The 20,934-nt window shown below is 42.7% G+C and overlaps 1 protein-coding gene across 6 annotated transcripts in view; it reads left to right on the forward strand.

Moving 5' to 3' along the window:
- The window catches only part of ATXN1 (ataxin 1), a 403,499-nt gene that overhangs the window by 98,153 nt on the left and 284,412 nt on the right, over positions 1 to 20,934 (forward strand). For 5 of the 6 annotated variants that reach the window (XM_023756489.1, XM_006091750.3, XM_014458392.2 and 2 more), the window contains exon 3: positions 2,128 to 2,253. The gene's annotated coding sequence lies outside the window, so the exon portion shown is untranslated. Of the gene's footprint in view, positions 1 to 2,127; positions 2,254 to 14,426; positions 14,516 to 20,934 lie in introns of those variants that run through there. The other variant, XM_014458394.2, reaches the window with a different exon arrangement.

Raw genomic sequence — 20,934 nt, forward strand, 5'->3', positions numbered from 1 at the left:
ACCTCGACAGGGATAAGAATGGAAAATCTTGTCATTGAGACGGTCCTTTTTTTCCCCTTTCTCCTCTACAAATAGTATAAGCCTCTGGGCATCAGACTTTGGCAGCCAGTGGAGGGCCCTGAGCTAATAATGGAGCTGTTCTGCTTCTCCAAGTTAGATTTTGCTCTACTTGGTGACAAGAATATAATCCCAAAATGAATTTCTTTCTTCAGGGCAAAAACAAAACAGAAAAAGAGAGAGAGAGAGAGAGTGTTTTCGATACCATGAAAAAGTGTTGTGCTTCTGGTAAACTTTTCAAACCAACACCACATTCCATTCTGTTCAACAACATTATGTCCAGTAAGAATCAATGGGCATGACCGATTAAACCCAGAGGCTAGTCAAGGCACAAATTAACTTGCTGTGTGACTTTAAGAGGTCCATCAACCTCTCTGGGCCAGCAGCTTTATTTGCAGAAGAATTTTGAACTAGATGACAAAGACCCATCCTTAGAATACCAAGATACAGACCTGGTAACATATAAGAGAAAGGCAACAATTTATTTTTAGTAAGACAAGATTGATACCAGCCAGTAACTGGCAGTGGGCTTGCTTTAAATCCTCCTCTTCTCTCCAAATTCTGTTTTTACCAAAACTGTAACTAAAGACAGTTTTTCATGCTTTGAACTTCCTGGCTTATGTTGATTCGTATCAATATGTTACTTTTACACTTTTGAGTGGTAGCTGATTACATTTCATGAAAAGTGCTCAGAAAAGGAATACAATCGTTACAACCCCACATTCAGTGAGAATTGATAGAATCGAGACAAGAAAAAAAAGACTGTCCTTGTCAGGCAGTCACTCCTCCAGCTAGACTGAAAATATAATGGTCTTATTCTCCACTCACTTGTTTAAACATTAACCAAGAGCAGCTTTCTCCTCCTCCTCCAAAGTTTTAAGTGTCTCCATGAACTTAACCACAGTTATATACAACCCCCCAAAGTCCTTTTCAAACATGTCGCGTATTCTGTAAAGCAGTAGCTTCAGCAGTCTTTCAAGGAACTGATTTTGCATACAGCAGCCTAGAGAGGCATAAAAGTATACCAGCTCTACAGCTAGGTTGTTTGATGGTGAGGTCTTGGTGATTGCCTAGGGACCTCTGGAAATGCATAGAGTGTAGACTTATGGTAGGAAGCAATCAGGTAGTTAGAGAACTGGGGGACAGCCAATGGACTTTCAGAATAGCTGAGGAAGAGCTCACCAAAGGCTGAAAAAGGATGCAAACATCTTTTGAAGACCTTTTCCAAGAGCTCAAATGGGCATTGTCAAAAAACAAACAGTGGGGCGGATTTGACTAAGCATCTGGAGCTAGAACAATGCCCTGTGACAAGTGAGCGTTTTTAAAACTCTCAGGCAGAAGCGAACTTTTCAGAGCGACCTTGTCACACACAGTTCGAAGGCGTAGGCTTTGCCAGCTGCTCTGAGTGGGGTGAAGAGGCATGCATATTTTAACCGTTCATTTCATATTCAGTGTGTGAAGTAAATGCTGCTTTCCAACTTGGGTGGAGAAGGTCTTTATCAAGATTTATCAGGAGTCAGAACGAAAACACTAATTTCTTGTTTGCAATGGAACATTTCTTCTCTCTTATACTTTATTTGTTTTGTTCAATCCCATTAGCCCTTTATTTACAAATATTCATAGTAGTTCACTCAGTCTGAGTCTAATGGGCAGAATCAGGTGGATTTTAATTTGAAACAAAACTCTCTCCACTTTCTACTCTTGAGAAACTGCATTTCAGTATCTTTAATTATTTAAACATAAGGAATCCTTCTTTGTTCACTTATTTCAATTAGTAAACTTGAAATTTGCAGACACATTCCCACTGGTGTATATTATAATTTTCAGTACCTACCCAGAGAGTGGGAGTCTGCTTTGTTTCTTCTTTTCTGCACCCCGCCCCCCCATCCAGTATTTTAGGTACCATATGTAGATCAGTTGCGCGATAGCTTCATTCTGGTAATTAATATGCTTGTTTGAGGTTATAAAATATACATATGACAAAAGCCAGGGATTTCCCCCTGAATGTCAACTGACTGCTTCAAGTGGCATTCTCATTCTGAGTCGGTGTTTTGTTTTGTCTTACTGCAGCATATTGGAGCAAAATGAGAGAGTTTATTTTGAGACCTCCGAATTAGTGCTGCTACGGACCATGAGCAAGAGAGAAAGTGTGGACTTCAGCCTGCACGAATGGTCTTGAAACACAAGTGGTTTTGGGTAAGTCATCCGAAAGACTTGGCCTTAAATTTCATCAGTCACCATTTATTTGGTGTCCCAGGACATCTTATTCAAGTGCATGGCTATTTCTCTACAGCCCAAGCCACAGGATGTTTGTGAAAGCTTTGTTCTATTGAAGGAAAGCGATGAAATTTACTTAGTTGTGTTTGTTTCTCCCATGTGCAGAATAATAGGATCTGAGTAAAATGCATTTGTCATTAGAAAAAGACCAGAGGGAGGGAGGGAGGGAGGGTGGGAGGGAGGGAGGGAGGGAGGGAGAGAGAGAGAGAACTTCAAACAACTAAACACACACACACACACACACCCACCAAACTACATTTCCAGATACTTCATTTTAGCTGAGAGCATAAGGCAGTGGTTCCCAATGTGGGGCACATGCCTCACGGGGTGGGGGGGGGAGTAATTTGATTTTTAAGGGGGGCAATTCGAGAATGAGTTATTAACAGTGAATTTTTTGCATTTCTTATGGTTCTAGGGGCCTCATATACAGTATATAAATATAAAAAAAATATATATATATAGTGACATATTTATGCATTTCAGTTCTCTATTATATGTTTTGAAACTTTATTTGCTATTTTTTCATATCATTTTTTAAAACAATTTCTTAGTGATTTCTTCTTCAATACTTCAACTGTCCTTTCGTTCTTTTATTTTTCTCTTTCATGGATGCCATGTTCTTTGGAAGCTTGTTTAGACCAAATTAATGGCCTTTTAGGTGTCCTCCACGTGAATAGGAGTTCACTTTTTGAATAATAAGAATTATATGTCACAGGGGGAGCATCAGGTCTTTAGAGATGCTTAGGTGGGGCATGGCCAAAAAAGGTTGGGAAGCACTGGCATAAGGTATTCATCATACAAGAGACCTCAGATTCAATTTGATAGCAAGTTTGTGACCCTGTAATGAAGTGTTGGGATGGGCAAAGATGAGAAGCATTGGGAGTTTCCAAGTCCTGTTCAACAAATGTTTATTGAGCACCTTGTAACTAAACACGGTACCCTGAATGACAGTCTTGGTTTGGAGTGAAGTTTAAACACTCCGAACTATAAATAAACAATTTTAAACCACATACCAAAATAATGTGGACTTCCAAGAAAGCTTTGTCAGCCTAGCTCATTGTATTTTTTGGAAACGGAGTCCCTAGGTGGAAGCCCAGTTCTGCCCACCAATTTTGGTGACCTCGGACAACTTACTCATCCTCTTGGAGTGAGTCACTTTAAAAACAGGAGGACATGCCTCCGGGATCACCACAGTCTTATGCAAATTTAAAATTCAACAGTCCCCCCTAGTGAAGTTAGTTAAATGATTATACTGCTTGATTGATATTTGCTCAACAGAATTTACTGTGTACCCCTAGTGCCGTGGTCGGCAAACCGCGGCTTGCGAGCCACATGCGGCTCTTTGGCCCCTTCAGTGTGGCTCTTCCACAAAATACCACATGCGGGTGTGCACGTACTGTGCGATTGAAACTTCTTGGCCCATGCGCAGAAGTCGGTATTTTGTGGAAGAGCCACACTGAAGGGGCCAAAGAGCCGCATGTGGCTCGAGAGCCGTGGTTTGCCAAGCCGCAGTTTGCCGACCACTGCTAGTGGGTCATCTCTGCAGAGGGGCTCTAAGATCAACTCATATGGAGGAAAGGGTCAGGGGCGGGGCCCCCCTGCCTTTGGCTCCGATCTTGTGAGCCAGCCCTTTGGTCAAGCAGGCCTTGCACGGTCTGTGGTTAATAATGTATTCCTTGCAGCACAGTGTTAAATGAATATAATATTTGAATACATGAGATAGGCTTGTGTTGAATGATTGTCCCTTTTGGTTGGGGATCTGTTTCCTTCTGTTTGCTCTCGCCGTGTTATGGGTCACCTGCCAGTCCTTGAACCCCGTAGAGCCCCAAACCTTGAGCCATAGAGCCCCAAACCTTGTTTTACATTGATGGCTCAGATGTCACTTGTTAGCAAGTGGCTGTCTGCCTCAGAGCGGTACATTATTTGGGTTTCATAACGGCATTTTTTTTCTCTTACATATGTTAAATTATGAAGTGCAGGAAACCACATGAATGCCACAGAATAAAAATGCAAACTGTGTCACCTGGAAATGCCAGTTTTATGATTCTCCTGGTAACACTGTCCTCCCTGCAATCAACATTGGAAGCTTCTCTACCTATTCAGCAGTGTCTTCTATCCCAGGCCAGCTTCATTTAGGCCGCAGTGTAGCCACCGTGGCAGGCTGAATCAGAAGGTTTGGTTAAGATGATTGCATGGGGCTGTCCCTTCCTCTCCCAAGTTCTGCCTGACCACTAAGCCCGACTCTCATTCACAAGGTCTTTCCTGAATGCTCACGGCTTCACTGCCCACCCTTCTTTGTGAACTCCTAGAACATTTAGAGCTCGCATTATAAAAGAATGTGTGGCTCTGCCTTGCTTTGGGGTGGTTGCCATCACTCCATCCGGTTGCAGACTGCTTGAGGGCAGGAGTCAGATCATAGCCCAGTGTTTCTCCAAAGCAGTCCAGCTCCAGGGCCTCCTGATAGAATCACCTGGCTGTGTGTATTAAAGTTGCAGATTCAGCAGCACCAAGCTTGAGGAGTCAGAATTGCTGGAGATATTGAGCCCAAGAAACTCACCGCAGATATCTCTCCTGCACACTGAGGTTTGCTAACGACTGAGTCTGCTTCTTCACCCTCTTCTTTGCCTTCTCACCCGCAGCATTGGGCCCAGGTCTCAGCTCATCGTGGCTGCCCAGGAAATATTTGCTTGTTGATCTGAGCATCATCAAACCATGATGGTTGCATTCACTCTTTCATGGCCTCGCCTTTCAGGATGTGGAGTCAGCATATTCTCTGAACCCTTAAAACCCCCAGTTTATCTAAATGTCTAGTGTTCCCCCCAGGTCCACGGCTCTTTTATGTCCCTTTCTCTTCAACCTCTGACCCTGGCTGTCCTTAGTAATAGTGTTACACCCTGCCTGCGGCGATACAGCAGGAAAAGCAGATCCAGGGAGTTCATCTGGAGTGAGGGGGTAGCAGAGACCTGAGGGTGATGGTGCTGTGGTACCCAGAAGCCTTATCCTTGGCTCCCAAAGCCACACTTGCTGCCCTTGGCAGGTTATTTTGAATGAGATTTCTTTCAGCTGTTAGGGCTTGCCACTGGTAAGTTTTGGTGGCCAGAGAGCAATCCCATTGCTGAAAGGGATAAAGTTAAGCTGCAGTGGACACACATCAAAGCGCCCACGGTGGCAGCGGCCGATTCAGGATTCAAATCGATGTTAGCAGACTGCGGGGGTGTCTCTTGGCCCCAGCAAGGGCAAGCCTGGCCTTGGATGATGCTAAATAGATTTGCAGGGTGTCCTTGCTCTGAATGCCCTTGCTGGTGGCTGCAGCCCTGGTAGTAGATATGACAGTTCAAGTGGAAAACCAAACAGAAGAACTCAGAAGCCCAGCCAGCCTATAAAGGAACAAGTGGGGTAATCTGGAAATTTATTAGCTGTTAAGGTAACCACAACCCAGTGCATTCAACCATTTTCTGCAACTTTTCTGGCCACTTCATAGTTTTCCTCAGAGAGGTCGTGCGGATCCTGAACTGAGTGTGTTAAAAGGCGCACTCATGCACAGACTGGAAAGCATCCTCTTCTGGGTCTGCACCGAGTTTTGACGATGGGAGGCAGCGGAAAGGTGTAACCGAGTGCATCTGGAACCGGCTTTTTCTCATGTTCTCAGCGAAGGGAAGGAAAAACAGCAGGTTCCCAAAGCAGTGTTAAAGGCAAAAGAGGCTTTTTAATATGTGCTTTATGGAGACCTGGCTAGATTTTCCTCTGCACCGCTTCCTCCAGCTGGGTGATGGGGAGAGGGCCGCTTTGGTGACGCAGGAGGCGGATGCACAGTCTTTCAGCTATGGAAGGAAGATATACAGTTGTTGATGTATGTGTCTTTGAGCCTTTGTTGGAGGCTTCCAGGTAGAGGAGTAACGAGGAACAAAATTAAAGAAGTGATAAAGCACATGATTTTAGCAGAATACCAGATGCTGGCTGGAATTGCTGTTTGGAGGCCTTTATCCACGCATGGGATATTTCCTTAGCAGTAGCCATCTGCGCTTGGCAAAGAGAAGAATTGGTTCTAAAAGAGCATTTGTCTGGTGAGAAACTATGTCACTTGTCCTGCTGACCATGACACCCCCTTGAGCACTGCAGGATTTCCAATGGTCACCTAAACCCGGGGAGCTGCTTTCACAAGGCAGATATAAGTAATTAAAGAGCCAGGCCTGTGTCTTCCCTGAAGACCATCATTAGAAAGCTCTTTAATGCTTTCCAGCTTAGGGGAGTCAGATACCCATCACGTACCTGAGCCTGCGTTCCGTAGAGCATACCCAGCATACGCCTTCTGTGAAATGTGCCATAACTCACTCTTCTTGCTGATGCTATCACGAGCTAATTGTATCAGTCCTTCAGAGGAGCCCTGTGGTTTGGTATAACTGTGAGTAAAACCACACCGGTTCAGGAAATGCTGTGCATTGTCTTATAAGAGGCATCATCAAAACAGATGTTGATTTACTTGGAAGATACCTTTCCTTGGTGACAGTTTGAGAGCTTTGAAGGGAGGTGTTTGATGTGCATCAAAATAAGTTAGAATTAAACTGCCACTCTGGCACACTGTTGGAGTGAAAACTGAAAGAAACTCGCCAGTGTTTGCTCCCGAACACGCTCTCCCCTAAGGCATCATCATGCCATGACATCATTGTCAACTCTGCTCTGCAGATGATCATGGCTCTCTCTTTCTCTTCTGAGTTAAAATTATTGGTTTCCAACTTCCTCCAAATGCCTTCAATTGGATGTCATATAGGTGCCTCCAACATGAGGCTACACTGTCCCTTTCCCGGTTCCTTGTTTAGAGAGACAAGATCAGCCAGTCATTGGTGCTGGACACCAACTTCTCCTCCTGTGTAGTTCATCCCTTGGCCACATGCTGTGGTTTTACCTGTTAAATATTCTACTCACTCTTCTTCCGCCCCCTTGCCGTTGTTCTGTTTCAGGCCATTAGAATCATGTGCCTGGACTACTGCAGCCACTTCCAAAAGAAGCCACTTGCTTTAAGTCCTTCCTATGTTCCATTCATCCCACTATGTTGAGAATTATTTTCCTAAAGAAAGGGGTGGTTGAATTATTCCCATTCCTGAAAAACCTTGATAGCATGTGGAAGTATGAAAAAGTGTTTCCAGTACACTGTTAAGTATAAAACTCATACTTCAAAATTGTATATACAGGGGGTCCCCCAAAAATGTATACATACATTAAATATAATTATAAAGGCAGTGTTTATTAAAATACATTTTATTTTCATTTAGCAGCTATCAGCTGTTAAAGTCTATATGCATTTTTTTGGGTGACACCCTGTATATATGGAATACAAAGTAACAATGAAAATGTATGTCTGTCAACAAAGACTAGAAGTAAAGCAAAAATGAAGATGTTCATAGTATTAGAGTGGTTAGTACTTTTTTTAAAAAAAATATACTCCTTTGGTAATTTTCCATAAATAATGAATGAATAGGATGAAGTGCAAGGAAAAATTAAAAGGATTTTGTTAATTTCCCTTTCCTAGAAGGTAAAATGTGACCTTCATTGCATGGCATTCAAGACCCTGAGGAATTCATTATCAACTTACCACAGTGATGGCGAACCTTTTGAGCTCGGCGTGTCAGCATTTTGAAAAACCCTAACTTAACTCTGGTGCCGTGTCACATATAGAATTTTTTTGATATTTGCAACCATAGTAAAACAAAGACATATTTTTATATTTATTTTGTATATTTTAATGCCATTTAACAAAGAAAAATCAACCAAAAAAATGAGTTCGCGTGTCACCTCTGACACGCGAGTCATAGGTTCGCCATCACTGACTTACCATTTAAATCTCATTGCCCATCCTTCCCATCTCTCCACACAACACGTTTTTCCTTTCTAAGCATACTATATATTTTAATAACCATGCCTTTCTTCATGTTGATTCTTCTGCATGAAATTGTCTCTCTCTACAAGGCGACTTTCTCATTCATTAAGGTCTAATGAAAATGTTCCTTCTCCCTGTGTTAGCACTATGCATTGATATTTTTTGTTTATGTAGATATTTTTCTGGCTGGTTCATGCAGATAGTGATTGCTTTAATTTAAACCCTGTATTGCTAGTATTAAGCCAGTTTCTGCACCTAACACATCTTAATAAATATTTATGGATGATGAGAAAAAAAGAAAGAACTAATTCAGAAATATACAAGTAATTCTTCAGGTAAGATTTAAAATTTTTTCAGATAAACTCAGTGCTAATTACCATGTTGTAAAAATTACAAAAAGTAGATGTTTTTTGATTAAGCAATTTTTATAAAAGTAGTTGGATTCAGCATCAGGCCATTTCAACTAAACTTCAAAAGTGATTCTTTAGTATTTGGAAATTCTGTCTTCAGCTTCTTAGCCACATTTGTGAAGTTACTAGAAATTGCTTTTTAAACTGTTTTGTGTCATGAAAAACTCTATCAGCCAAATCAGAAATCCGAAGAGATGACACATCCAGAGCTGGCAGCATGACATGAATATGTGATATTTTTTTTCTTAAGCAAATTAAAAAGCCAAGACTGGATAACATTAAAGGATTGATGTAACTTTTTCAATTATGAAAGGCTATTCTACTCTAGGAATATACTTGTTACTTTTTTTTTTCATTTCTAAGAATTCTATTTAGTTAAAATAGCAAAGGAGAAAAAAAATATCTTGGCTTAAATAAAATGAAAAGTCATCTCCAAAATTAATTTGGCATCATCAAAAGATTTTTTTGAAAGGGAGGAGTAGGATGCTTTATAATATCACATGATAAGAAGCTACTAAAAAAAATCATCATTTGCACTTGTGAGCTAGGAATTCAGAATGGGATTTTGTGGTGATTAATGTGTGAGGCATGCTATACATCTTTTTAGGTAATATTTTGACATTAAATATCATTTACTACTATATATTTTCTTATTCTTATATATATTTTCCCATTAATATTTTAGTTAGAATCAGTAAGTTGGAAGAGAATTTCAATTTGAGATTTGCCAATTTTTTTTGCATGATATTTTTACCCGGTTTTTAGTTTTCTTGCCTATAAAATTATGAAAAAAGTTGAACCACTGTTAGGTTAACAAATTAACAACATGTATTGATTGATACTGTCTTGGAAACATTACAGACCACATCACTTTTCAGCATTTCATACAGTTGATCTTTGTTTTGCACAGTGAAGAACCTTTGCGGAATTTCTTATTTTTTTCTGTCCTGAGCATTGCATGCATTTGAAAGCCTGACCCTTTGACTATTTAGAACAGTGGTTCTCAACCTTGGCTGCACATTAGAATCACCTGGGAATCTTTTTAAAATCCTGTTTTCTGGGCCTCATCCTCCGGAAATTGTTTCTTTGTTACTAATGTTGTCGCCCACCACCTCATACAAAGAACAGAATTTCCGGAGGATGAGGCCCAGAAATCAGGATTTTAAAAAGATTCCCAGGTGATTCTAATGTGCAGTCAAGGTTGAGAACCACTGGTTTAGAAGATCTGACAAGAAATCTACCATGGCTCAGGTGAATGAGTGCAGACTCACAGTTCACCTTTAGTTATTCTCTGCTGCACCATCTATGGGGCTGCAAACTTTCCCGCTTACTGCTGTTCATTTACCAAGAGGTACTGGCTGTCGAATTGCTCTTTTGTGAGAGCCAGTACGCGAAAGCATCCTAAATATCTAGTGACAAAAACTGAAGAAGGCGATAGACTATTGCAGTTTTCATTACAGCTTCAAGTGCTTCTCGATGTAGTAGGTGCTTATCTTCAGCTGCCCTCTGCAGACCAGGTGTATGGGTCTGTGGAGTGAGATTGTGGCTGTAGCCTAGCTAAGGTTGTCTAGCGTGGGTTAGCACAAGCAGAAGTAAGCATAGGAACTTCAATTAGGAAGGCTGCAAAGGAGAAGACAACTCTTTGTGACACTTTAAGGATATACATCCAGAATAGAATACCTTGATGACTTTCAAAGTTTCAAAATCCAGCCCTTAGAAAATTGTTTACAGTCATCGTTGATTTTTCTAGTAGTACATAATAGATCTCTCTGTAATGCTTTGGGGAAACAATATAATGCCGTGCTTAAGAGCATAGGTTCTTGAGGCAGACTTCCTGTGTTTGGATACAAATCTGCCACTTCATAGTATCTGACATTTAGTAGTTGTGCAATGTTGAGCAAGTTACCTAATCACTTTGGGTCTCAGTTTATCCACCCATGAAATGGGAAAAGTAAAATAGCCTCTATCAGAGTTGTCAAAACTAAAAGAGTTAAGGCATGTAAAGCTTTTAAAAAAGTGTTAGCTGTTATTATCATGTCATTTTCATAGTGTTCACTTAGACAGTTACTTAGTTCATAATACAGTTTTCCAGTCGTGACTTTATTCTTAGTGGCTTCCTTCAAGTTGAATTTATGATTTTTTACTCAGGGAAGGTGAAACGTGATTGAATTCAACTAGGGAAGGTGGGAACACACAGGAGTGAGCTGTTTGGTCTAGTTAGGGAGTGGCGAGCACGTGGAGGAGGTATTTTGAGCTAGACTTTAACTGTGGTTAGGATCGCAAAGGCCAGAGATGGGAGCAAGGTGTCCCAGGCCAGAGGGTGAGTGAACAATGGTGAGAAGGGAGAGGGCAGTATGTGATTGAGGAATGCTGGGGACCGGTTTGGGACAAGTGGAAGTTTTGTGAGGTGGAGTAATGGGTGATTGGGAGAAAAGGCAGGTCAATTTGCTAATTTTATGATAAAAATTAATATGGCCCTGGCCAGGTATGTCAAACTCAAAGGCTAAAACGGGCCAAATAAACAAGGTTTAAGGTTATGTGGGCCACAAAAAAAAAAGCTTCAATTTTCATAGAAACGTAGGTTTACTTCAATAGAGACATACTGAATACAAAGGGCTGAAATAAGTAATTGTTAACATAAAATAGAACATTTCAATAAAAAGTAATATTTTTTCTTGAACATTAACTTACCAGACATTGAATAACTGCACAAATTAATAAGTGTAACGCAAATAAGCCTATTTTTTTTTGTTCTCCGAAAGCGAAATATTTCCTTTTGTGCACACTAAACAAGTCAGTCCAAGACTAATGACATGGCAATCGGCTGCTAAAATATTCACTGCTAGTATTAGTGGAGAGAAATGGTGCGCCTACACATAAGGCCCATAAGGGAAATGAATGCAACACGATTATAGTAGTCAGTCATTAGCGAACGTTGTAGTTTGTTATTATAGATTATGTATAACAGGATATTGTAAAAATTAAGTTATGAAATTCTTATTTTAACGTTTCTTACATACCATTATATTGGTTGGGCCACAAAAATATTCGTTGTGGGCCACATGTGGCCCACGGCCCGCGAGTTTGATATGCTTGGGTTAGAGCATAGTCTCTATAAGCCAAGGTTGTTGGGGGTTTGATCTCCAGTCAGGGCATATAGAAGAATCAACCAATGAATGCATAAATAAGTGGATTTGTTGCTCCCTCTCTCTCCCTCGGTCTCTTCCTCCATTCCCTTCTCTCTCTAAAATCAATTTAAAAATTATTACTATGAACTGTGAATTGAGTAGCTACCTTACACCAGATTCTGTGATTGGAGCTTTACATCAATGAGCTCAGATCGCAGCTCCCCATTACAGTTCTACCCCATTTTTACAGATGAAAACAATCCCATGCTAATGGCTGGAAGTTTCTCTTAGGTGGTGGCAGGCCATTGACGGTTTAAAATGGGAGCGGGCACTCAGGGTCAGCAGTGATTTACTTACCTGCTTTGTTAGACTCTGAGTTCTCTGAAATTAAAGACATGTCTTATACCCTCTATGTTCCCCAGGAGAAACAGCCCTGCACCTTCGGCATGGCCTATACTCGTAAATATGGGGAGAGTCTATTCTAAAAGCTCCCTTCAACACAACTTGGAAGATACTTTGTGTACATTTTTCTTCTTAAAGAAGAAACGAATGCATCAAATAATAGTCAAACTAATTCCTTTGTGCCTGTACATGTTTCATCTCATCTGATCCTCATAAAAAAATCTTGAGTATGACTTTTACATTCATATTACATGTTATTGTAATGCATGCGGTTATTGGTGCTGAAGAAGATTACATGGTGTGTAGAAGTAAAGCTAGGATTCAAACCCTGGACTCCAAACCCCTAGCCTGTACTCAGCCCATCACCCTGTACGTGCAATCAAACTATCAGACCACTCCTGATTTCCAGTCTCCGCGAGGGTGGTGCCTTTTGACAGGTTTAAGACCACTTTGCTAGCTCTCTGTTGCTTTCAGAGAAACTAAAGTTCCACAAGGAACTCATCTACTTTGTAGAGCAGTGGTTCTCAACCTTGGCTGCACATTAGAATCACCTGGGAATCTTTTTAAAATCCTGATTTCTGGGCCTCATCCTCCGGAAATTCTGTTTCTTTGTTACTAATGTTGTGGCCCCACCCCATAACAAAGAAACAGAATTTCTGGAGGATGAGGCCCAGAAATCAGGATTTTAAAAAGATTCCCAGGTGATTCTAATGTGCAGCCAAGGTTGAGAACCACTGTTGGAGAGGTTGATGGGAAAGAAATTGTTTTCAGCTGTGCTCATGACCAGCATCATTCTCAATGACCTGCTGGCAGGTGGCCCCTCTAGGAGCCCGGCGGCCTGTGGTGGGCGGGCACGCAGAGTGAACTTGCTCTTGGCAGTGAAATGGAGTTTGGGAGTGAGTACATTGCGAGAACCCTAGATGTGTAAGGTGGGTACTTTGATTGAAACCAAGTTTGTTATACTGAAAACACTCAGCAACAGGCAGAGCAGCTTCTGCTTACAAGTGCTGAGTGGAATTTGGAATGACACTTAGTGAAAGGGGAAGTTTAATTCCCACTCTCAAAGGTTGTCACCAGTGAACCTAAAAGCACATATTATGTAAATTCATTGAAATCTGCATTTAATAACTTGACGAATTTTGGAGTGGTTGTCTGCTCTATGACGTTGATCCGAATAAGATTCTCCAAAATATCAGAGGTGGAAATTAGGACTCTTAAACGTTTGGCACCTGTGCTGGTTCCTGTTTCCAGAGGCTTAGCTCCCCTGCCACGGTACCCACTTTGCAGGAATGGCCGTGGTGCTCTGTTTTCCTGGTGAGCGTCCACATTGGTCTCACCCCTTCCTTTACCAGCACTGCCCTCTTCCATTTGGGAGAGTCAGTGAGCCAACAGCAGTCTGTCTTGGGCACCCAGCCACCAATCCAGCACTGAACTTTGAAAGTGTCCTTAACATGATTTTTCAGTGTATACAAATACCTATCTATCTTCTAGTATCTGTCTATCTATAATTGTGGTAAATCTATAATGTAAAAATTACCAATTTAACCATTTTTAAGTGTATAACTCATTGCATACATTCACAATATTGTGTAACCATTTCCACCATCCATTTCCAGAGCTTTTTCATATTCCCAAACAGAAACTCTGTACCCGTTAAACACCAATACCTCGTTCCTCCCACTCCCCAGCTCCTAGTAATCTCTGCCTTCTACCTCGATGAATTTGCCTTGTCTAGGTAGCTCACATACCTAGAATCATACAATATTAGTCATTTTGTGTTTGGCCCATACTTTTAACACAGTGTTTCAAGTATGTTTACGTGTTGTGTGTGTGTGTAAAATATTTTTTTTCAATACTTCATCATATCAATATTACCAATAAGATGTAATATGCATTCGAATTTAAGAAACTAGGTTCTATATGAATATGGGCAAACAGGATATAGAAGATGTTCCTCATAGTGAGTGAAGAAAATAACCCTTGGAAGACAAAATCCAGACTCCTACCGGGGAGTTTGCCCTTCCTCCTCGGAGCCAGTTGGCCCTCACTTTGGTTCTGGCCCCTGTTCGGCCTGCGTCCCTGGCAGGATGTCTGTGAGCCGGCTTGCATTTCTGTGACGCCTCCTGGAAGAGCTCAGAAACGTGTAGGGGCCATCTCTTGACTCACTTCTGTTTGACTCTTCTTCCCATTGATTTAAGTTACTCATTCAGTCTCCCTGCCTTTATCCAGCAATGGGCAGAAACGCGACGGCTGCCGGTGAATCACAGCCCTCCACTTGCGGCGATGCCACGCAAAGCAGGAGTATGCCCTTCTGCACGGAAGCAGAGGCACTGTAGCTTTAACTGCAGCGTGGAATTGTAGTCGCGGTGAGCATAATTCTCCTGGTTACATCTTACAGAGCCACACTTGAAATAGTGACTTGGTGCATTGGAGTGAACGTGTTCCTTTCAGATTTCTGTGCTAGCAGTTGCCAGGCTGGTCCAGGCTGCACTTCACGAGCACCCCAGAGATCGAGAGCCTAAGAAAGCAGGCCCAGGAGGGTCTAATCTCCTGAAAGTTAATGGAACAGTAATGACTTTCTGCTGTGCTGAGGCCGAGATTTGGCTCAAATCCCAGAAGCCTGTGATTCTCAAATCTTCTCTCACGGTACATCTTTTTCTTCTGGCAAAGGCTCCCTGGATTGATTTAAAGTTGAGGTGCTTAGAGGGCTTACTCTCTCCTGTTTTCTCTCGCCATAATGAAGATGGACTGGGGTGCTCTCCCCGTGTTGGATTTCCAGCGTGGGGCTGAGCAGAACACTGTTGTGTTTTCCAGCTTTGACTGAACCCAAACAGCTCATTGATTTCAGGGGCACGGTGCTAGGCCACTCAGCACTGCCCATCCCCACCTCATCCACATTTCTTTATAACCACTGAGTGTAGTAGCACTGTGACACTGATCTGAGGTACTCTCTTAGGCCAGTGGTTCTCAACCTTCTGGCCCTTTAAATACAGTTCCTCATGTTGTGACCCAACCATAAAATTATTTTCGTTGCTACTTCATAACTGTAATGTTGCTACTGTTATAATGTAAATATCTGATATGCAGGATGGTCTTAGGCCAGTGGTTGGCAAACTGGCCCCTTGAGTGTGGCTCTTCCACAAAATACCATGTGCGGGCGCACATGTACAGTGCAATTGAAACTTCGTGGCCCATGCCACGGGGCCAAAGAGCCGCATGTGGCTCATGAGCCCCGGTTTGCTGACCACTGTCTTAGGCGACCCCTGTGAAAGGGTCGTTCAACCGCCAAAGGGGTCACGACCCACAGGTTAAGAACCGCTGGGCTAGGCAGTGCTGTCTAATAAATTACTGGGTTTTCCTGATGAGGTAGTCAAGACACACACTGGAATAGCCCCTCTAAACAGAATGTGGAAACATTTCTATTTAGCCATTTGAACTCAGCAAAACAGCGTACCATAGTATTTATGATACACTAGAGGCCCGATGCATGAAATTCCTGCAAGAGTGGGCCTCCCTTCCCCTGGCTGCCGGCACTGGCTTCCCTCTAACACCCAGGACCTGGGCTTTGCTCGCAGAGGAAGGCCCCACCCACCCCCTGTAGCCTGCTGGTCGGTGGCCTGGGCCTCCCTCTTTGGGGAGATTGTGGAGCCCCCTGATTGATTCCCCCACTGGCCGGTGGCCTGGGCCTCCCTCTGTGGGGTGATCATGGGGCGATGGCCAGGCCCCCGACCAATTGCATCGCACCCACCTGGGCTGGCCTGGCACTAGTAGGTGTCATAGCATGGTTGTCTGGATAGTCGTTCAGCTGTTCGGCTGTTCAGTCGATTTGCATATTACGCTTTTATTATGTTGGATATGCTTGGCATTAAAGAGGGCTGTAAAGAAATATGCAGATCATGGCCCTTTAGGGGTGTCTCCACCCTCGAGGTGCATGCATACATGTGAATGTGTTATGGACCAGGCACACTGGTCTCCAAGCTGGTGACACTTCAGCTTCCAAGCCTCTGATTTGCACAGGCCCCTTCTAAGGCCTGGTATCTAATTATGTTGATAATTTTGTGAACTTTTAAAGAGCCGCCCTCATACTCATTAGACTGGATTCACCCCTTGTTAGGAAAACCTAGGCATATGTTAATGGAATGTAGTTATTTCTCCTTCATACCAGTATGTGAAATTTCCCCAAATCTGCCAGCCCACAAAACAGAAAAATTAAGGGGCTGTGCAGAGCCTTTCGTAGCTTCCCCAGTTGTTTCTAAGGAAGTTTATATCTTGGACATTTACCAAATAGTAATATGTTTAACTGGTGGTTACTACATCCTCAATTTCCCAAAACGATGACTAACAAATATGATTCACATATTCCTGGGAACCCCCTCCCCCCGACTGCCCTTTGCCTGGAGTGGTGAACTGCATGTCAGTTTCTTAGGAGTTGAGGAAAATTGAACTATATAGCTTCTTGTCCTGTCCTCACGCCACCCAAAGAAAACGCTAATTTAATGGCTATTGTGTGAAACATTTTTTCCTAGCTTGACTTGGTTGTTTTCTCTGCCAAGAAGTCACCTGTTATAGGTAACTTTGATTTGAGAAGTAGCTGTTTTTAGTGCCCTAAATTAGTTTCTTCTTCCTTTTCCAAGAGTTTTTTTTATGATGCCCAGCCTGTTTGTTGTTAGGTGTAAAAGCTAATTTAGTTTAGATTATTTTTTTAAATGCACCTGATATAGTATTCAAGCTATGACATTTCCTGTTGAAATAGCACTGCTCTGGCCTGAAAGGAAAAGACTCCAAGAAAATATAACCCATTTTTTTAAAAAAGGAATAAACTGTTTGTCTGTTTTGAAGGTTTTAAAATAACTCACAATATTTATTAGCCATTTGACTTATTAGTCGAAAATCTTAGGGAGGTGTGATGTCCGAGACTATTAAGGTGAGTGACAGTGGGTGTGGGCCGGGTCTGTATGGCGCAGTGCAAGGTGACCGCAGAGTAGAACACAGCCCCGTATACGTTGTCCTACCTGAAAGGGGGAAGCCTGTCCAGTGGCCTGCTTGGCAACAAAACTTTCATTGATGACTTAGCAGCCACAGAGGAGGGCTGAGGCGGGCAGAATCCAGCCGCCGGGATGATGTGGAGTTGGAGGAGGAGAGTGGTCCCACAATCTGGGTTTCAGTTCGTGGTCTGTCCCTAATTTTGTGACCTTTGGAAAGTTACCAGTCTTTCTGGAACAGTTTTCTCCTGTGTAAGAGGAGGGCAGTAGCCTGGATAACCCTTGGAAGTTCCCTTCGCCTGGGACATTCTGTATCTGAGGATTGACAGACGTCAGACTTAATGGGAAATGAAAACAGTAAGACTAGAAGCGGAACAGGTAGAAGGGAGGTAGCCATGTGGACAGTGGTCTAGATTCTAGACCTTTTGGACCCCACGGACCACCAGTGGTCCGTGGACCACCCGTTGGTGACCGCTGGTCTAGAAAGCAAGTTGGAAATATCCCCAGTATGAATTCAGTCGTATGTCTCTCTCCATAGGCAGGTGACTTCTGTTTGAGAACTGAGCACGGCCTGAGGTGAGGGGTGAGCTCTGGGGTAACTTACTTGCACCTGGAAAACACCTCTCAAGGACCTGTGCTCCCCTTGCCCGGCCTGTGCTCCTGACCTTCCTCAGCACAGAGGCTTAGCTTTGTATTTGTGCCCAGTGCTGTGCTGGCTTCGATGCCTCCTCCCCCTACACCTTCTCACCGATTCCCTGGGACAGGGGTCCTCAAACTTTTTAAACAGGGGGCCAGTTCACTGTCCCTCAGACCTTGGAGGACCGGACTATAGTTTAAAAAAAACAACTATGAACAAATTTCTATGCACACTGTACATATCTTATTTTTGAAGTTAAAAGACAAAATGTGAACAATATTTGTATTTGCATGTGGCCCGCGGGCTGTAGTTTGAGGACCCGTGCCCTGGGAGATGCTCCTGGGCCCCAGTAGGTTTTCTTTCTCATTCTGAGCCCTGTTGAGGTTCACCTCTTTGCAGAATCAGATCCATTTATTTATCTTAGCATTGTCCCACTTCAAGAATCAGATACTTTTGCATTTCTTTTTGCCAGAACTCACACATATAAATGAGCTTTTGTAATCAGCAGGGTAGGTTGACACTGAAATACCAGAGTCTTACCAGTTTGCTACTTAGTTGCTCAGTTAACACTGAATTCTGTCACTGCTCTAGTTTCTGTGTAAGAATAGCTCCTTCTCTTTAGAATTTAGTTACCAAGTGGGGGAGACCAGTGCAAATGGAAGCACCAGGAACGCAGTAATAGTAATATTAGTAATGCTATTGAAAGCAATAGACATTTTCTGAGTGCTTACTATGTACCAGGAATGTGCTGATAGGCATTTTACATGCACTAATTGTGTGTGTCCACACACATACAAATGTATTAAAAATAAATTCAGTTTTCATAACAACTCTGTGAGATAGGGATGGTTATTATCCACCTTCTTCAGATGAAGAAACAGGCCCAGAAAGGAGAGGTACACTTTAGGCATGAGTAGGATTAACTAACAAGGAAAAATAGATGTTAGTGCTAGGTAAGAGCTAGGTCTGTTGTGTGGATACCAGAACTAGACAGGGTTAGTTTAGATGGGATAAAGGGGTTTAAACCCCGTTTTGCAGTAAGAAAGCCATGATTGTGTGATGTGGGGGACAAAAGGGCATTTCAAGCAGGAGATGATTGCTCATTAGGATAGAAGGTAAACAAGTTGGACCACAAATAGGTTTGCTCAGTTGGAGTGAAGACCATCCCTCTGAGTGATGGCAGCTGGGTAATCAGATTCAAATGAGTGAGGAGCTATTTTGTTAGTGTAGTGGAGTCACCGCCATCATCAGTAGTAGGTCAGCACCTTAGAAAATGCCTCCAGCATATAGACATGTTTCCAACAGAAATGTGTTAGTCTGCAAAGCAAACAAGGTGCAAGCATTAATTTCCTGCCCTTCCGAGATTTCTCCTGAGTTCTCTTTGCCACATGACATGAGCTTCACACACTGGCTTTGAGCTGTCACCATCTTTACTTCAGTTTCCATTAATTAGCCCTTAGTCTTAGGTCTGTATTCACTCGAAGCAGCTAAGAACTTATTCGCTCCAACCCCCCTGGACAGCGTGGGATATTTGTCTATTCTGGCACGTCTGCCTTGCCCTGGCAGCCACATTATACACTCTATAAAGGCAGGTGCGTCTCAGGGAGGGGAGTGTAGTAGCATCTGTTGGCGAACACATGCAGCAGCAGCCCTTTAAGGGCTCCAGATGGTAGACATCGGGTAAGAGATTAAAACCTGGGCAAGGACTGAAAGCAAACTGGGGAGACCTGGATTTGTGGGTGCTTGGGAAAAGACATGAAATATATAATAGGTCATATTTGTTTCAAGGGGTTTTTCCTCCAAAACTGGAAAAGGGGGAAAAAAAACAAACGTTGGGAGGGATTTCCCCAGGCTTGTCAATGGCTGGTTTGTGTGTCTAATTAAATACATAATTACTTTGTTTATAATCCTTGTTTGGAAAAGATTTATGGCAGTGCCCTAAATCCCTCAATCTATCAAACAAGAAAATCTTATGAAGTAACCAAGTTAGCAAGCTATATGTGCCTCTTTTTAAATGTTTCTTTTTAACGAGATGAGTATATAATCAACAAGAGAGTAATGTAGTTACACTTCTCATCTATTTTTCACTTTAAAAAATGTTCTTTTCCTTTAAACTTCAAATTGCTTATCAATTTCACATGTTCTTGTTTCTGTAGAGGTTGGTGTTTGTAAAAACTCTAGTGCTGATATGGTAACTCTTGTTTATTTTCTGTGTTTTTTTTTTCTTAAAGCCACTCCTGTTTAAGAAAAGCTTTGGAGTGCTATGAACGCAACACGCAGGGGCCGGAGGGGCACCTTTGACCATGGGACCCTTACCCTCTACCCAGGCCCGTGTTACCTGGTCATGTTCTGCCTGTTGCATGGCTCCCAGGAGCTCGTGGTTCTGGACATTAACAAAACTCCTGCCTGTAGGAATTTGGATCTGAGCTTTGGAGAGCAAAGACTTAGTATCTTCTCCTGCCCGCAGCCTCAGTGAAAGGCATGGTGATACTAGCATTTACCTCCTCTCTCAGTCCATCCAGCTCTCGTGTGTGTTGCCACGTAAAGTTCTCAGAACTCTGTGTGGCCGTATTGACAGATGAGCAGACTTTGTAGGGTCACCCTCAGGGGCTGACAAGACTGACGCGGCGCCTGTCCTACTGCTCCAGTCTGTGGAATAAGGGCTGGCAGCTGGGGATCATGCAGGGAGATAGTGAGGGGAAGAACAGCAAACAGGGGAGAGAGGCAGTGCACACAGTCCACTCCTCGTTGGCAAACAGTGGAAAAGAAGGGAACTTTACCCTGTGCCGCCACCTCAGTAGGAGCATCACCTGTACCCTCCCATGAAACCTTTTAATAACCCCAGGAGATGAGCACCGTTGCATTTTGTTTTACGAATGATGCAGGACAAAGGTTAAATAAGATTAACAGCTCCCATGTCATAGGACAAAGAAGGATTCTAAACCAGCTCTGTCTGACAGTAAAGATAGACTATTTTCAAGCAAGAGTGGGTTATTTTTGAGCCTCTCTTCCTCTTTCCTTGTGATGCTTGATTTTTAGTTATTTCATGGCAAATTGAATAAATCCCTCAAGAATGTCTAGGGGAAGTGGAGGTATCCGACACAAGCTGTTATCACTTAGCCATTCTAATAAAGGTTTGTGGCTATGAGAATTTCACAATCACCTG

This window comes from Myotis lucifugus, unplaced genomic scaffold (genome assembly GCF_000147115.1).
Source record: "Myotis lucifugus unplaced genomic scaffold, Myoluc2.0 scaffold_95, whole genome shotgun sequence".
Classification (NCBI taxonomy): domain Eukaryota; kingdom Metazoa; phylum Chordata; class Mammalia; order Chiroptera; family Vespertilionidae; genus Myotis; species Myotis lucifugus.